This window comes from Littorina saxatilis, linkage group LG16, assembly GCF_037325665.1.
Source record: "Littorina saxatilis isolate snail1 linkage group LG16, US_GU_Lsax_2.0, whole genome shotgun sequence".
In the NCBI taxonomy this organism is placed as follows: Eukaryota; Metazoa; Mollusca; class Gastropoda; order Littorinimorpha; family Littorinidae; genus Littorina; species Littorina saxatilis.
Window position 1 is genome coordinate 31,274,338 of NC_090260.1, and position 17,004 is coordinate 31,291,341.

The following is a 17,004-nucleotide window of genomic DNA, read 5'->3' on the forward strand; positions in this document are numbered from 1 at the left end:
GTAGATCCATTTCCAGTAACTCTTCCTTATCTTCTCCAGTGTTTTGCGCGTTTATCTTCCTTCCTTCGTGTGGCGTCAATCACGTCAACACGTGCTCGAAGCTGGCGAAGCCGGCGAACCGCCACGCTGCATACTCCGTCTCGCGATCATCCCGGCGAAGCCGGTGCGAACCGCCACGCTGCATACTCCGTCTCGCGATCCACCCGACGAAGCGGGTAATCATCTAGTATCTATATGTTTTTGGAATCAGGAACCGACAAGGAATAAGATGAAAGTGTTTTTAAATCGATTTCGTAAATTTTATTTTAATCATAATTTTTATATTTTTAATTTTCAGAGCTTGTTTTTAATCCGAATATAACATATTTATATGTTTTTGGAATCAGAAAATGATGAAGAATAAGATAAACGTAATGTAGGATCATTTTATAAAAAAATAATTTTAATTACAATTTTCAGATTTTTAATGACCAAAGTCATTAATCAATTTTAAAGCCTCCAAGCTGAAATGCCATACCAAAGTCCGACCTTCGTCGAAGATTGCTTGGCCAAAATTTCTATTAATTTGATTGAAAAATGAGGGTGTGACAGTGCCGCCTCAACTTTTACAAAAAGCCGGATATGACGTCATCAAAGACATTTATCGAAAAAATGAAAAACGTATCTGGGGATATCATTCCCAGGAACTCTCATGTAAAATTTCATAAAAGATCGGTCCTATATGATCGTGACTGGCTGTCTTTCCAAGTTGGAACGTTTTCAATCTGCTGTCTGACGTCATCAAAGTGTTGAAAAACGTACGGCAATGTCTATAAAACTCTCACTTGACCACAACATTCACAATACCGTGCATTCAAGGATTGAAAAAAACACGGGCATTGATCAGACACAGTCAATGAATGTTGTTATTTTACACATGAATCTGCTTAACATTTGGTAAGAAATGACCGTCAATCTAGTAGTGCCGGGCGGTCGTGAGAATTCAAGGTTTTCAGAGACAGACAGTAAATAACGTGTTCTGAAATAAACACATGCCGAAAAATTCTTTAGTCAGCCAGTTGATCATCTGCCTGACAACGGATAGGAAGTGTAAAATTGGTCGCATCATGACAATTTGCTGTGTATGGCGGTTATAACAGACGATTTGTCTGCAGGGCGGTCGTGAGAAAAAATGAGACGGACACCTTGCCCGAGTGACAAAATGACCAAGCGCAAGTAGAATAAGCCGTAGTTAGCCTTTCAAAACCATTTCATGTCGTGATTTGATGGAAATTCCTACTTATTAAAAGCATTTTACGTCCAAACCTTTTGTCAGCCATTCAAACTGAACAGATTTGTAATTAATGTTTTTGAGACGGACACATTTAGAAAAAAGACCGTTTACTTCGCATGCGATTGTATCGAATAAAAATAAACACATTCATTGTTTTTTTTTAACTAAGTGTGTTCATCTATCTCTCTTCTTTGGTTTCTAATGTACTTTTAACTGGATTTCTTTGTGTGTTTTTGTACTGGTGCCTTTGTCTATTGCAATGTGGCTAAAAAGGGAAATCGTGTCCGTCTCATTTCTCACGACCGACCTACCTCTTTCGCAGGTGGGGAATACAAACTTGACTTGAATTCGATCAAAGTTTATTTTTCATATGTAAATTCCGAGGACATTCGACATAGACCAGTGAAAATTCACGACTAAACAAAACGAAACGTTTTATTTAATATCAAAGTCAGGGACATACCCGACTCTGAAGACTGTGAAACCTGTCTCATACGTTAAAACATTTAGTCAAAACTTGACTAAATGTAACAAGTCGCGTAAGGCGAAAATACAACATTTATTCAAGTAGCTGTCGAACTCACAGAATGAAACTGAACGCAATGCAACACAGCAAGACCGTATACTCGTAGCATCGTCAGTCCACGGCGCACGGCAAAGGCAGTGAAATTGACAAGAAGAGCGGGGTAGTACTTGCGCTGAGAAGGATAGCACGCTTTTCTGTACCTCTCTTCGTTTTAACTTTCTGAGCGTGTTTTTAATCCAAACATATCATATCTATATGTTTTTGGAATCAGGAACCGACAAGGAATAAGATGAAGGTGTTTTTAAATTGATTTGGACAATTTAATTTTGATAATAATTTTTATATTTTTAATTTTCAGAGCTTGTTTTTAATCCAAATATAACATATTTATATATTTTTGGAATCAGAAAATGATAAAGAATAAGATGTACGTAAATTTGGATCGTTTTATAAAAAATTGTATTTTTTTTACAATTTTCAGATTTGTAATGACCAAACTCACTCATTAGTTTTTTAGCCACCAAGCTGAAATGCAATACCGAAGTCCGGCCTTTGTCGAAGATTACTTGACCAAAATTTCAACCAATTTGGTTGAAAAATGAGAGCGTGACAGTGCCGCCTCAACTTTCACGCAACGCCGGATATAACGTCATCAAAGACATTTATTGAAAAAATGAAAAAAATGTATGGGGATTTCATACCCGGGGGAGATATGAGATAGTGAGAAGAAAGATTTTACGGAAAGGACCGTACTGCGCCTATAAGAACTGATACATTGGTGTCCCGACATTTAAGGTGGGTTTCCACGACACGCAAGTTTCGGTCAGAAGAACAAGTCAAAAGGACGACGGGAGGTGGTCTGAAAAGTGTTGTTGAAAAGCTAAATTTTCTTTAAAAACAAACAAATTAAAAGAGTAAACAAACAAACAACAAACAAACAACAAACAAGCAAACAAACAAACAAACCTATTAACAAACAGTATTTTTACCTTGGTTGTCCACGAAAGATCAAGCCATCAAAAACTTTACAATGAGTCAGGTTTTACAACACTGCAAGAACGGCGCAGAAAACATAAATTGATCGTTTATTTTAAATTAGTTAATGGTCTAGCGCCAGTGTACTTACTTGATTACTTACCATCTCTCATTTCAGCAGTAAATCCGTACCACCGACGCAAACCATATGATAGGCAAATGTTTCGATGTAGAACTGAATTATATAAGCATTCCTTTTTTCCTTCTGCAACATCTTTATGGAACGAATTACCTGATCATATAAAACAAACGAATTCAATTGGTTGTTTTAAAAGATTTTTGTCCAGAGATGACCCTCTAATTCCCCCGTATGTCTACTCTAAAGTTCGAAAAGCAGAAATCATTCATTGTAAATTAAGATTAGAGATAAGCGATTTAAATGCAGATATGTTTAAAAGACATTTGACAAATGATGTTTTCTGCAGGTGTGGTTTTCATGTTGAAAATTGTGAACACTTTTTATTTGACTGTCCATTGTACACGAATGTTAGAGCAACCACTATTGATACTCTACCAGATAATAATAATATTACTGTTTTGTGTGCTATGTACGGTAATAGTGACAAGTCCTTGGCTGAAAACACAGCGCTGTTTTATCAGATTCAGAAATTTATATTAGACAGCAAACGTTTTTGTTAACACCATATGTTTAGTCATTTTGTTACTAGAGCATTGAATTGATCTATAGTGGATGCAATATCTCTCTCTCTCTCTCTCTCTCTCTCTCTCTCTCTCTCTCTCTCTCTCTCTCTCTCTCTCTCTCTCTCTCTCTCTCTCTCTCTCTCTCTCTCTCTCTCTCTCTCTCTCTCTCTCTCCCTGTATCTGATTGTCCTCTGTGTCTCTATGTGTGTGTCTCTATGTGTGTGTGTGTGTGTGTGTGTGTGTGTGTGTGTGTGTTTGTGTGTGTGCACGTGTGTGTGTGTGAGTGTGCGTTGTGTGTGTGTGAGATTTCCGTACCACTGTTGCTATAGTTATCGTTGTTGTTGTTTTTGTTTTCATTTGTTTAAATATCATGCATTTACAATATTGTCCGCCACATTACTCGTTTGTTTCTAAGAGCACATTTATAAGTTTATCTTGTTGTGCTCCCTTAATTACAATTTTCAATTACGGCTTTGTATTTATGCAACTGAATAAAACTGTTTAAACCAAAGATCAATGGATACAGATTGATGAAAATAACCTGGGACGTAGTTTAGTTGTCTTGCTCTAGGATTTCTCTTTGCATCAATATCGGATGTTCAGTTTTCTAAATATGCCCACCATCTTGTTGGGTTTTTTTGCTTTGTGAAACTGGTACCAACAGATTCGCTAAAATAGGCACATGTTTCTGTTTGAATATCACACGTGTAGATGCATATGTCACAATATTGTCTCAGTACACAAAAAAAGACGGGTGGTGCCTGCATGGTCGTCATCGTCTGTTTTGAGAGATTTTCATTTCAAAACCAAAAAGGCGTATTTCCACGAATGAAATACAACTGGTAATATTCAGTTTTGGTTCTGAAGTGGGATGCAAGGCCGGACCAAGTTCGTTTGAGGGGGGGGGGGGGGGGGGGTTCCAACTGAAGGCAGGGGTCCAAAGTCCACATTTTCTTTTCTCTGAGAGGTACATTGGATGGCCAGGGGGGGGGGGGGGGGGGCGGAACCCCAGGAACCCCCCCCCCCCAGATCCGGCCCTGGGATGATATTTTAGGGATTGTTGTGTCTATTCGTATTCAGAATCTCGTTCCAGAAAAGTGTGGTCTGGCATCGTTCTTTTGTTGTACAAAGAGTCATGCATTTGTTTTCTAAAATCATCGTTATATTGTCACAAATGGTAATGTTTGTAGACGAAGATAAATATTGTATTGGAACTGAATCAAGTATTGATTTAGATTAAAACAGATTCTGTGATTTGTGCTAGTTTGTTTTAAAATGAATTTGTAAAGCGCTATAGAAACGTTATTTAGACCCCCCGCGGGTTAGGGGGAGTCCCATATTGGTTGGGACTAGAAAAAATTACCCGATGCTACCCAGCATGTCGTAAGAGGCGACTAACGGTTCTGTTTCTTCTCTTCTTTTGTCTTATTTCTGCCTTACCAGTCCTTTCACCTATATTTCCTTCCAAGAAAACTCTCCCTACTATTCCCTGCAGTTTTCCAATTCTTTTCTTGTTGTCTTATTTCTACCTGACTGGATCCATCACCTTTATTTCACTTACCAAAAGTCTTCTTTTCCACATCCTTATTTCTCTGCACCCCGCATGTCGTATGAGGCGACTAACGGATTCTATTTCTCCTTTTACCCTTGTTAAGTGGTTCTTGTATAGAATATAGTCAATGTTTGTAAAGATTTGAGTCAAGCAGTATGAAAGAAATGTTTAGTCCTTTGTACTGGAAACTTGCATTCTCCCAGTAAGGTCATATATTGTACTACGTTGCAAGCCCCTGGAGCAATTTTTTGATTAGTGCTTTTGTGAACAAGAGACACTTGGGCTCTATCCCATCTCCCCCCCCCCCTTTCCCCTATCCCATCTCCCCCCTTTCCCTCGTCGCGATATAACCTTCGTGGTTGAAAACGACGTTAAACACCAAATAAAGAAAGAAACGTTATTTAGTATTATTTATTATTTTTGATCAGATTGAACATCGCCGGTCTTCAATAGACGAACTTAGGAAATAACTCTGTCAGGCATGTACAAGTATGTGTTGTGAAATATTTTTTATTTATGTTAGGCGCTTAGAACTATGTTAGGATTAGCGCCATACGATTATTACACCCCTATACCGGGTGTATAGGATTCGGTCGATGTGTTTGTTTGTGTGTTTGTGTTCGCATATAGATCTCAAGAATGAACGGACCGATCGTCACCAAACTTGGTGAACAGAGAGAGAGAGAGAGAGAGAGAGAGAGAGAGAGAGAGAGAGAGAGAGAGAGAGAGAGAGAGAGAGAGAGAGAGAGAGAGAGAGAGAGAGAGAGAGAGAGAGAGAGAGAGAGAGAGAGAGGTAATTACACCCCCGGTATAGGGGTGTGACCGTGTGTATAGGTTTCGCTCGATGTGTTTGTGTGTTTGTGTTCGCATATAGATCTCAAGAATGAACGGACCGATCGTCACCAAACTTGGTGAACAGGTTCTATACATTCCTGAGACGGTCCTTACAAAAATTGGGACCAGTCAAACACACGGTTAGGGAGTTATTGGTGAATTAAGATTCTACAAGGACTTATATAGAGGGACATATTAATGGTCAAAGGGAAATAACCTTCTCAGTTGGTGGCAGTGAGAATGGTTATTTCCCTTTGACCAACGGGGGTGTTTTTCCTACCTCGGAGGAATTTCTTGTTATCATTATTATTATCATCATTATTAAATACTCTCATTGAGACAAACTTTCCCACGTGACATTATAGGCCAGTCCCTAGCGAGGGGTGTGTCTTAAACAGGTGGAGAAGGAGCACGCGTGGACAGTTTGCCTCACTAAAAGCAAGAGTGTTCACTCTTTCACAACCCATGCATACAAACCCGACAGAGTCATTTCCCGACATCGTCTATTCGCGATCAATTCTTTCCATTGAACATCTGTTGGCTGTGTGCATTGATACGCGCTCAACAAGTCTTTGCCAGCCAACAGTGCCAATGGCAGGTATAGATTCAGCAAACATCGTTACATTGTTTTATGCCAAATTCACGACTTGATGAAGGGTTTGGGACTGTATGCATGGTGGCCGCCATTATTAGTCTCTGCTATCCCATGAATGGGGACACAAACTTCCAGTTGACACAGTGTTTGTATAAATAGACATACATGTATCATTACGCCATTTTTGTTTGTCAGCTTCAAATGATTGTGAATCGGTCGCTCTCTCAAGAAACATCGGTAGTGAGGGTGATATTTTCACTGAGGATTTACTTGAGGTAAGTGAGTTTCTGCAGCTGGATTACAATGCACTGGGCTTCTGTATGTTGATCAGACTTGCAAAGCAATCCATGTTGTGTTCATGTGTTATCTCCACGTGTTTTCTAACCGGAAGTTCATGTTCTCCCATCTTGGGCGGGGATATAGCTCAGTTGGTAGCGCGCTGGATTTGTATTCAGTTGGCCGCTGTCAGCGTGAGTTCGATCCCAGGTTCGGCGGAAATTTATTTCACAGAGTCAACTTTGTGTGCAGACTCTTTTCGGTGTCCGAACCTCCCCCCACTACATTGGGTGTGCACGTTAAAGATCCTACGATTGACGAAAGGGTCTTTCCTGGCAAAATAGCTTAGGCACAGTTAATAATTGTCTACCTATACCCGTGTGACTTGGAATAATAGGCCGTGAAAGGTAAATATGCGCCGAAATGGCTGCAATCTACTGGCCGTATAAAATTTCATCTCACACGGCATCACTGCAGAGCGCCTAGAACTGTACCCACGGAATATATATGCGCGATATAAGACTCATTGATTGATTGATTGATTGATCTTGGATCTGTCAATTATACTGGGTCACAGTGTCCTCGCTTTTTGTCGCGAGTACTGAGAGTCAGCAAGCACAGAGATGATTGTTTCATGGCACATACATGATGACGACCATTGTATAGACGAAAGCCTGAAATAACTATAGTACTCAGTCAGAAAAATTGATTTGTAAAGATAAGGAATATTTCCATTGTAAATAGAAAATGTCCATGTTTCGTGAGTGTAATATACCTCTATGTTGGAGTTAAAAAGAACAGAAAAAAAGACCAATGAAAAAGGATGCTCACCGCCTATTTACAAGAAGGGGGAAAAAAAGGAAAAAAAAGGAAAAAAAGAAATAAAAGGAAAGAAAAAAAAAGAGAGAAGGAAACAGTTAAAGGAAGGGTTGAAGCAGCCTGCATGCAACTGAGGCAAAAAATTATGAAAAAAAATAAAATAACTAACTAGTACTCAGTCGGGTGTTGATGGGTTGTGAAGGAGTGGCTTTTCTTGGAAACATCGAGGCAAGCTACACGTGACATAATTATAATGTAGGCCAATCACTAGCGCGAGTGGGTTGTGTCAGCTTGATCTGTGCACTGAGCATGATGATCACATTGGCAATATGAGATGTTTGGTAGCTCGTCGTCAGAACAGCTTTTTGGTTGGTCCGAGGGGGAGCATATCGTCTTCTCTTTCATCTTTATCGACCGAGGCCGCCGTGTGTGCGTGTGTGTGTGTGTGTGTGTGTGTGTGTGTGTGTGTGTGTGTGTGTAAGTGTGTGTTTGTGTGTGTGTGTGGGTGTGTATGTGTGTGTGTGTGTGTGTGTGTATAGCAATTCCCAGACAACTTCCGGACATGATCAATATCATCAATATCATCAATGTCATCTAAATGAAATGAGTTTCTATGGTTTAAGTCGATTCTGAATTTCCAGAATATCCAGAATTGTCGTCGATTGTCAGGTCAATTTTCGAGATGACCTTTTTAAGCGGCGTCACGTGTCCCAAGTTGAAGAAATGTTGGATTCGAAATGTGTGCCATATTATAGCCAAGTGAAGTTCCTTCAATGGCAAAGAAACATTGAATGAAATGTTGCGGTAAGAAATGTGTTGCAATATTTTTTTTGCTAAGTTTATCTTGTGTTTTTTTTTTATTGGAGATTTTTTTTTCTTTCTGAAAACAGTGCTTCACCTGTGATAATATGTAACTTCAGTTGCACGCATTTGAACGAATATTAACAGGTGCATGTCGTTCTTCGTTTTTTTCTTTCAAAGATCTTTATGTATAAGTTACAGCTCCGTCCATCCATGGTATCGCCTGATATTTTGTCGAGACTGGGTCAATGAATATGATGACGTCACTCGAGGCTCTGCCGAGAGTGACGTCATTATATTAGTTCACCCCCTCGAGACAAAATATCACGCGATACCATGGATGGACGGAACTGTAACGTATATATGGCATGACCAAAGTAAAGAGAATTTGTCATGGGATGTGGCAACAAATCATTGGAAATTCACCATGGGCAATCAACCCAAGCCTAGAAGTTGTAGAACTATATTTTGTTTCAGTCTTGGCAAGGCCAGTTTTGTCCAGTTCCGGAAAAGACATAATGAATTCATTCACCCTGCCGAGACGAAAAAAACAATTCCACGGATAAAAACGTATAAGCTTATTATCCCGTGACGCATCAAAGCTAAATTTTGTTTTGAAATGTCATTACAACGTACAGATAACTTATAACGACATAATCGCCTTCACAAGACAGGAAAAACGCACACTTTGGTTTTCGTCTGCTACAAATCTAGTCTTGTTGGTTGACGGAGAGAATAAAGCTTCAATCATACCTTCATCAACAGGAATAAATGCTCAATCCGCTGTCAGTTCGCAACTGAACCTTGTTTTTTTCTTTAACTTTTTGGTTAACATTGAAACGGCAATCCAAAAGAGTGTTTCAGCTGTTTCAAGACAGAGGCTTAGCTCCTTCTTTTGAGTTGCTTTTCAGTCTAAAATGACACCGGAAGCGAACAAATTGTCGCGTATACTTTCGTCACAAAAAGACGTCATGACAAAGTTACACGCAAAGCGAAAGAGACTTTGACGTCATTTACTTTTGTTTGGAATTTTCCGCCTGTTCCTAGTTTGTCAGTGAAGACCTGACGTGAGTAAGCTTACCCTTTGCAGCTGTGAAATAATCAGTCTTGTGTCTCGGTCGTGTAGGTACAGAGTTTGCTTCTGCAATCATTATGTTCGTGTTGATGACGGCTTCATAAGATTTCCATTTTCTTGTTTCTGCGGCTGCGCAAGTTATTTTGCCTAGGTCATGGCCGAACTTTAGGCCTACGGAGAAATATCGCTGGATATTTTCTCCCTAGATTAACAGAGACAAAGAAGGGAAGTCATGCTGTATATGCACTTTCACTCCACGGACCTGGGTCGTTCTTGTTCTCGATTGTTGACTGTTCAATCTTTCACGTGCTCAATGATCTGTGTTGCATGCTGTGCACATGAAGATTGCTCAGACACTGTACAAACGAATCACCACACGGCAGATTGAACTGGAGAAACATTTAATGATATAGGATACCGATGCGTGCACAGACTGATTGTGACCTTCCGATTCGTTTTCTACTGCCGACATGACGAAAAGGCACCGAGACAAATTTCGTTCTCGGAATTCTTTGTCAGTCCCTGGTAGACAACATGTATACATGCAAGATAAAAAGTGAAAGAATTTGTACGTGACGCTATTATTCATATTATGACGTCTTCTAGAACTTTGTTGCGCTTCAGAGATTTCACCTGGGATGAGAGAATCGAGAAGAAACATCTTGGTTTTTTTCTCTCTTTATAACCGATGTAGTTTGTCATTTAACGTGTCTCCTGCCTCGATCATGGATTGAACCCAAGACCAGAGATGCCGCAGCGAGATGCGCTAGCCACGGGGCCACGTTGTTCCAAATGTGAGCTCCGGCAGACTGGAGCAGCAAGGAAAAAGGAGCTGCATGAGCTGTGTGGTTTCCGCTGCACTCAGCTTCAGTGTTCCTCTTCCTCTGCTGTTCCCTAGCCCTGTGTCGGCTTGCTTGTCACACGTGCGCATCGGACCCGTTGCGTAACCTGCAGCTCAGGCTGTTTCAATTCAATTCAATTCAATTCAATCAAACTTTATTGTCTGAATGCAACAAACAGAACTTTTACTTTTGGCTCGTGTACGAGATAACATCACATACAAAACACACTCTCAGAACATTATAGACACATAAAAGTACCCATCAATACACACATACATGTGTGTGTACATCCTCGGACAAATATTCTCGTTTATCCTTTATCATAATAGATACATTATGGTTAATATCATTGCTAGTCCACTTCATTCAAACTCAAAATAGGATATAAAAAAAGTCTTCTTTAAAATTGTATCATTAGTTAGGCAATAAACGCATCTTTCCGTGAAATACAGTCGATATCGAACATTCTCTCTGTCTCTGTCTCTGTCTTTCTCTGTCTACCTCTGTCTCTCGCTCTCTCTCTCCCTCTGCCAGTACTCTCTCTCTCTCTCAAAGAGAAAGGGAGGGGCATTGGATAGAGGGATTGGGATAGGAGGAGAGTACGGATAGGAAGAGAGGAGAAAAAGGTAGCTTGGTGTGTGTGTATGTGCGTGCGTGTGTGTGTGTGCGTGTGTGTGTGTGTGTGTGTGCGCGCGTGCGTGTGTAAGTGTGTGTGTGTGTGTGTAAGTGTGTGTGTATGTGTGTGTGTATGTGCGTGTGTGTGACAATAAAGGGTTGGAAGGTTTAGAAGGAGGATGTTTTTAGAGGAGGTAGGAGGACAAATACAACAAGTGGGGGACATCCCAGGTGTTCCCCCTGGGGGGACGCTTTGGTGTCTCAAACTGTCCCCCGGGAGACACGTACAGTACGGACACTAAAGGGTACCCAGGGGGGCAGTTTGAGTTTGCAGAGGTGTCCCCCAGGGTACACTTCCAGGTATAGCGGTCACAACGGGATGTTACACCGGTAAATCGACAGTTTAGCGTGAGAGTCAGGCAAGGTAGCATATCCCGTTAAAGGCTGTGCTTTATTGAGCCCGAAGTCGGCTTCGCGACGTCTTTTATCGAAAACTCCCTGCTAAAGCTTCGTGTTGGCCAGCTTCGTGAACTAAACTTCGCGTAGTTTTCTTCGTGTACACTACATTGGGGTGTGCACGTTAAAGATCCCACGATTGACAAAAGGGTCTTTCCTGGCAAAATTGTGTAGGCATAGATAAAAAATGTCCACCAAAATACCCGTGTGACTTGGAATGATAGGCCGTGAAAAGTAGGATATGCGCCGAAATGGCTGCGATCTGCTGGCCTATGTGAATGCGTGGTGTATTGTGTAAAAAAAATTCCATCTCACACGGCATAAATAAGTCCCTGCACCTTGAATATGTGCGCGATATAAATTACATAAAATAAAAATTAAAAAAATTAAAAATAAATCCCTGTGCTTAGAACTGTACCAACGGAATACGCGCGATATAAGCCTCATATATTGATTGATTCTTCTTCTTCGTTCATGGGCTTAGACTCCCACGTTCACTCATGTTTTTAGCACGAGTAGATTTGTACGTGTATGGCCGTTTTTACCCCGCCATTCAGGCAGAATACGCCGATTTCGGGGGAGGCATGCTGGGTATTTTTGTGTTTCTATAACCCACCGAACTCTGACATGGATTACAGGATCTTTTCCGTGCGCACTTGGTCTTGTTCTTGCGTGCACACACGAAGGGGGTTAAGTCCCTAGCATGTCTACACATAAGTTGACCTGGAAGATCGGACAAATCTCCACTCTTAACCCACCATGCGGCAGCGACCGGGATTTGAACTCACGCCCTCCCGATTAGGATGCCTTCGTCTTACCACTGCGCCCGTCACCTCGCGTAGTCGACTTCACCCAGTTAACTCGTTGTCTCCCGATCCCAGGTACGGATATATCCGTACCCACGTACCGTCATATATGGCTCTATCTGACCGGTACGGATATATCCGTACACACAGTCACTTCAGTTGCTTCCTGTAACATCGATCTAACGCCTGCATTCTGGACATCTGTTGATACACAGTTCTACACAGTTACTACAATTTTGAGTGACCTGCTCCAGCACAGCTGGTCTCGGCTAAAAAAAAAACTTGGTCAACATAGGTGGGGTAGAAAGACGTCATCAAAGGTATTTATCGACAAAAAGAAAAAAACGTCCGGGGATATCATTCCCAGGAACTCTCATGTCAAATTTCATAAAGATCGGTTCAGTAGTTTGGTCTGAATCGCTCTACACACACACACACACGCACAGACAGACAGACACACACACATACACTACGACCCTCGTCTCGATTCCCCCTCTACGTTAAAACATTTAGTCAAAACTTGACTAAATGTAAAAATAGAGCAATTCGATGAACGTAGGAGTTATCAGTGGATGGACTGTTTCAATTGGTGTACCCCATAGAATTAGGCCGGAGCGCACCCAAAGTACAGGCCCCAGCCCCCCTCATGTCAAGTGCCTGTGCAAGATAACAACAAGGCCCAGTTTCAATCTGTGGTGCAACAACCCAAACATGTTTAACAAATCCACACTGCTTTTTATCTCGTAACACTTTATTTTAACATAGTGGCAAGACTACGCGTGTCCGTGCAAATATAAGGATGTGGTAGGACTGCGACAGTGACTTTTGTATTCAGCTCAGGTGAAAATGAAGCAGGGTAAATGATCGATTTTACATAGATGTTACTTTATTTTACATAGGTGTGTGGTAGCCGTGTTGCAGGCTTCGTGTTACTGTGTAAATGTAGAGAATCTTAAGCAAAATTAATGAGGCAGGGCGTGCTGCGACTTCTGTCTTGTGTGTGGCGCACGTTAAATGTCAAAGCAGCACCGCCCTGATATGGCCCTTCGTGGTCGGCTGTGCGTTAAGCAAACAAACAAACAAACAAACAAAATGAATGAGGCAGGGCGCTGATTAGACATCTGATAAACAAAGGAAGTAAGCGGTCTGAATGCAATATACGACATGTGTAATAGACTAAGTGAGAGTCATTCGGAACCATAAATTAAAGTGTAAATTTAGAGGTGTGTACTGTGCCGGTGATTTTCTTTGCATTGATGCTGGTTCACAAGAAGCACTGTAAAATCAATGTACACAATAATTGATCGATTTAACATAATATGTGCTAAGTCAAAATTCGAAGAAAGATTCACTGATTGGGGTTACTGTGAACACGCGAGTGTCGGGTTTCTCTTCCTCTATAGACTGTAGAGTACGTGTTTAGTGTGTGCGGTGTTATTTTATTGTTGTGAAGAAATCCTACGTCCGTTGTGGATTATCTGCTCTGGGTGTGGGGCGATTTGTAATGTAATTTCTCAAATTGAGATAATATAGTTAATTTGATTTGAACTGATTTTATTTGATTGCGTTCAGTCGAGAAGGAAATAAACAGAACAACGAACGTGACTTGAACGAGTTCACTCATTTTTGGTTTCTATAGACCGCAAACCCTCAAAGCAAAGGTTTTTTTGACATTGAAAATGCAACACACCAGAAAGTAAGAAAACCAAGTAACAAAGCAAGGCGGAAAAGAAGTTAAAAACAAATTGACAGGTTGGAAAGGATCGCACCAACACCAAATATATGTATTGACAGTGAAAAAAAGAACACCAGAAAGAAAGAAAGACAGAAAGTGACAAAGAAAGACAGAAAGTGACACAGAAAGACAGAAAGTGACAGTAAGTGACACAGAAAGACAGAAAGTGACAAAGAAAGACAGAAAGTGACACAGAAAGACAGAAAGTGACAAAGAAAGACAGAAAGTGACACAGAAAGACAGAAAGACAGAAAGTGACACAGAAAGACAGAAAGTGACACAGAAAGACAGAAAGTGACACAGAAAGACAGAAAGTGACACAGAAAGACAGAAAGTGACACAGAAAGACAGAAAGTGACACAGAAAGACAGACACAGAAAGACAGAAAGTGACACAGAAAGACAGAAAGTGACACAGAAAGACAGACAAAGAAAGACAGAAAGTGACACAGAAAGACAGAAAGTGACACAGAAAGACAGAAAGTGACACAGAAAGACAGACAGTGACACAGAAAGACAGAAAGACAGAAAGTGACACAGAAAGACAGAAAGTGACACAGAAATACAGAAAGTGACACAGAAAGACAGAAAGTGACACAGAAAGACAGACACAGAAAGACAGAAAGTGACACAGAAAGACAGAAAGTGACACAGAAAGACAGACAAAGAAAGACAGAAAGTGACACAGAAAGACAGAAAGTGACACAGAAAGACAGAAAGTGACACAGAAAGACAGACAGTGACACAGAAAGACAGACACAGAAAGACAGAAAGTGACACAGAAAGACAGAAAGTGACACAGAAAGACAGAAAGTGACACAGAAAGACAGGAAGTGACACAGAAAGACAGAAAGTGACACAGAAAGACAGAAAGTGACACAGAAAGACAGAAAGTGACACAGAAAGACAGACACAGAAAGACAGAAAGTGACACAGAAAGACAGAAAGTGACACAGAAAGACAGACAAAGAAAGACAGAAAGTGACACAGAAAGACAGAAAGTGACACAGAAAGACAGAAAGTGACACAGAAAGACAGAAAGTGACACAGAAAGACAGAAAGTGACACAGAAAGACAGAAAGTGACACAGAAAGACAGAAAGTGACACAGAAAGACAGAAAGTGACACAGAAAGACAGAAAGTGACACAGAAAGACAGAAAGTGACAAAGAAAGACAGACACAGAAAGACAGAAAGTGACACAGAAAGACAGAAAGTGACACAGAAAGACAGAAAGTGACACAGAAAGACAGAAAGTGACACAGAAAGACAGAAAGTGACACAGAAAGACAGACACAGAAAGACAGAAGGTGACACAGAAAGTGACAGAAAGTGACACAGAAAGACAGAAAGTGACACAGAAAGACAGAAAGTGACACAGAAAGACAGAAAGTGACACAGAAAGACAGAAAGTGACACAGAAAGACAGACACAGACAGACAGAAGGTGACACAGAAAGACAGACACAGAAAGACAGAAAGTGACACAGAAAGACAGAAAGTGACACAGAAAGACAGACACAGAAAGACAGAAGGTGACACAGAAAGACAGAAAGTGACACAGAAAGACAGAAAGTGACACAGAAAGACAGAAAGTGACACAGAAAGACAGAAAGTGACACAGAAAGACAGAAAGTGACACAGAAAGACAGAAAGTGACACAGAAAGACAGAAAGTGACAAAGACAGAAAGACAGAAAGTGACACAGAAAGACAGAAAGACAGAAAGTGACAAAGAAAGACAGAAAGTGACACAGAAAGACAGAAAGTGACAAAGAAAGACAGAAAGTGACACAGAAAGACAGAAAGTGACACAGAAAGACAGAAAGTGACACAGAAAGACAGAAAGTGACAAAGACAGAAAGTGACACAGAAAGACAGAAAGACAGAAAGTGACAAAGAAAGACAGAAAGTGACACAGAAAGACAGAAAGTGACACAGAAAGACAGAAAGTGACACAGAAAGACAGAAAGTGACACAGAAAGACAGACACAGAAAGACAGAAAGTGACACAGAAAGACAGAAAGTGACAAAGACAGAAAGTGACACAGAAAGACAGAAAGACAGAAAGTGACAAAGAAAGACAGAAAGTGACACAGAAAGACAGAAAGTGACACAGAAAGACAGAAAGTGACACAGAAAGACAGAAAGTGACACAGAAAGACAGAAAGTGACACAGAAAGACAGACACAGAAAGACAGAAAGTGACACAGAAAGACAGAAAGTGACACAGAAAGACAGACACAGAAAGACAGAAAGTGACACAGAAAGACAGAAAGTGACACAGAAAGACAGACACAGAAAGACAGAAAGTGACACAGAAAGACAGAAAGTGACAAAGACAGAAAGTGACACAGAAAGACAGAAAGACAGAAAGTGACAAAGAAAGACAGAAAGTGACACAGAAAGACAGAAAGTGACACAGAAAGACAGAAAGTGACACAGAAAGACAGACACAGAAAGACAGAAAGTGACACAGAAAGACAGAAAGTCACACAGAAAGACAGACAAAGAAAGACAGAAAGTGACACAGAAAGACAGACAAAGAAAGACAGAAAGTGACACAGAAAGACAGAAAGTGACACAGAAAGACAGAAAGTGACACAGAAAGACAGAAAGTGACACAGAAAGACAGAAAGAAAGAAAGACAGAAAGTGACAAAGAAAGACAGAAAGTGACACAGAAAGACAGAAAAGAGAAGTTCAAAACAAAGTGACAGTTTGTCGCGTAATTGGAAAGGATCGCACAAAATCAAATCTATGTATTGACAGTGCAAAAGCGACACGCCCGCGAAACAAAGGAGGACAGTAACAAAGCAAGATAGAAAAGGAGTTTTTTCGTGAGCTACAAAAGGTTAACGTGAATTTAACAACCATGAACATCGATGATGAAAATCCATTCTGTGATTCTCCTTTTTGGGTAAATGCTTTGTTGTTGTTGTTGGTGTTGGTGTTGTTGTTGTTGTTGTTGTTGTTGTTGTTGTTGTTGTTGTTGTGGTTGTGGTTGAAGTTGTTGTAGTTGTTGTTGTTGTTGTTGTTGTAGTTGTTGCTGTTGTAGTTGATGTTGTAGTAGTTGTTGTAGTTGTTGTTGTTGTTGTTGTTGTTGTTGTTGTTGTTGTTGTTGATA

At 40.6% G+C, this 17,004-nt stretch overlaps 1 long non-coding RNA gene across 1 annotated transcript in view; it reads left to right on the forward strand.

Annotated features, from left to right (window-relative positions):
• Positions 1-16,609: 16,609 nt before the first annotated feature.
• Positions 16,610-17,004, forward strand: part of LOC138950085 (uncharacterized) — a 4,759-nt gene continuing 4,364 nt past the window's right edge. The window contains exon 1 of the long non-coding RNA XR_011450483.1: positions 16,610-16,797. This is a non-coding gene — a long non-coding RNA (uncharacterized lncRNA). The remainder of the gene's footprint in view (positions 16,798-17,004) is intronic.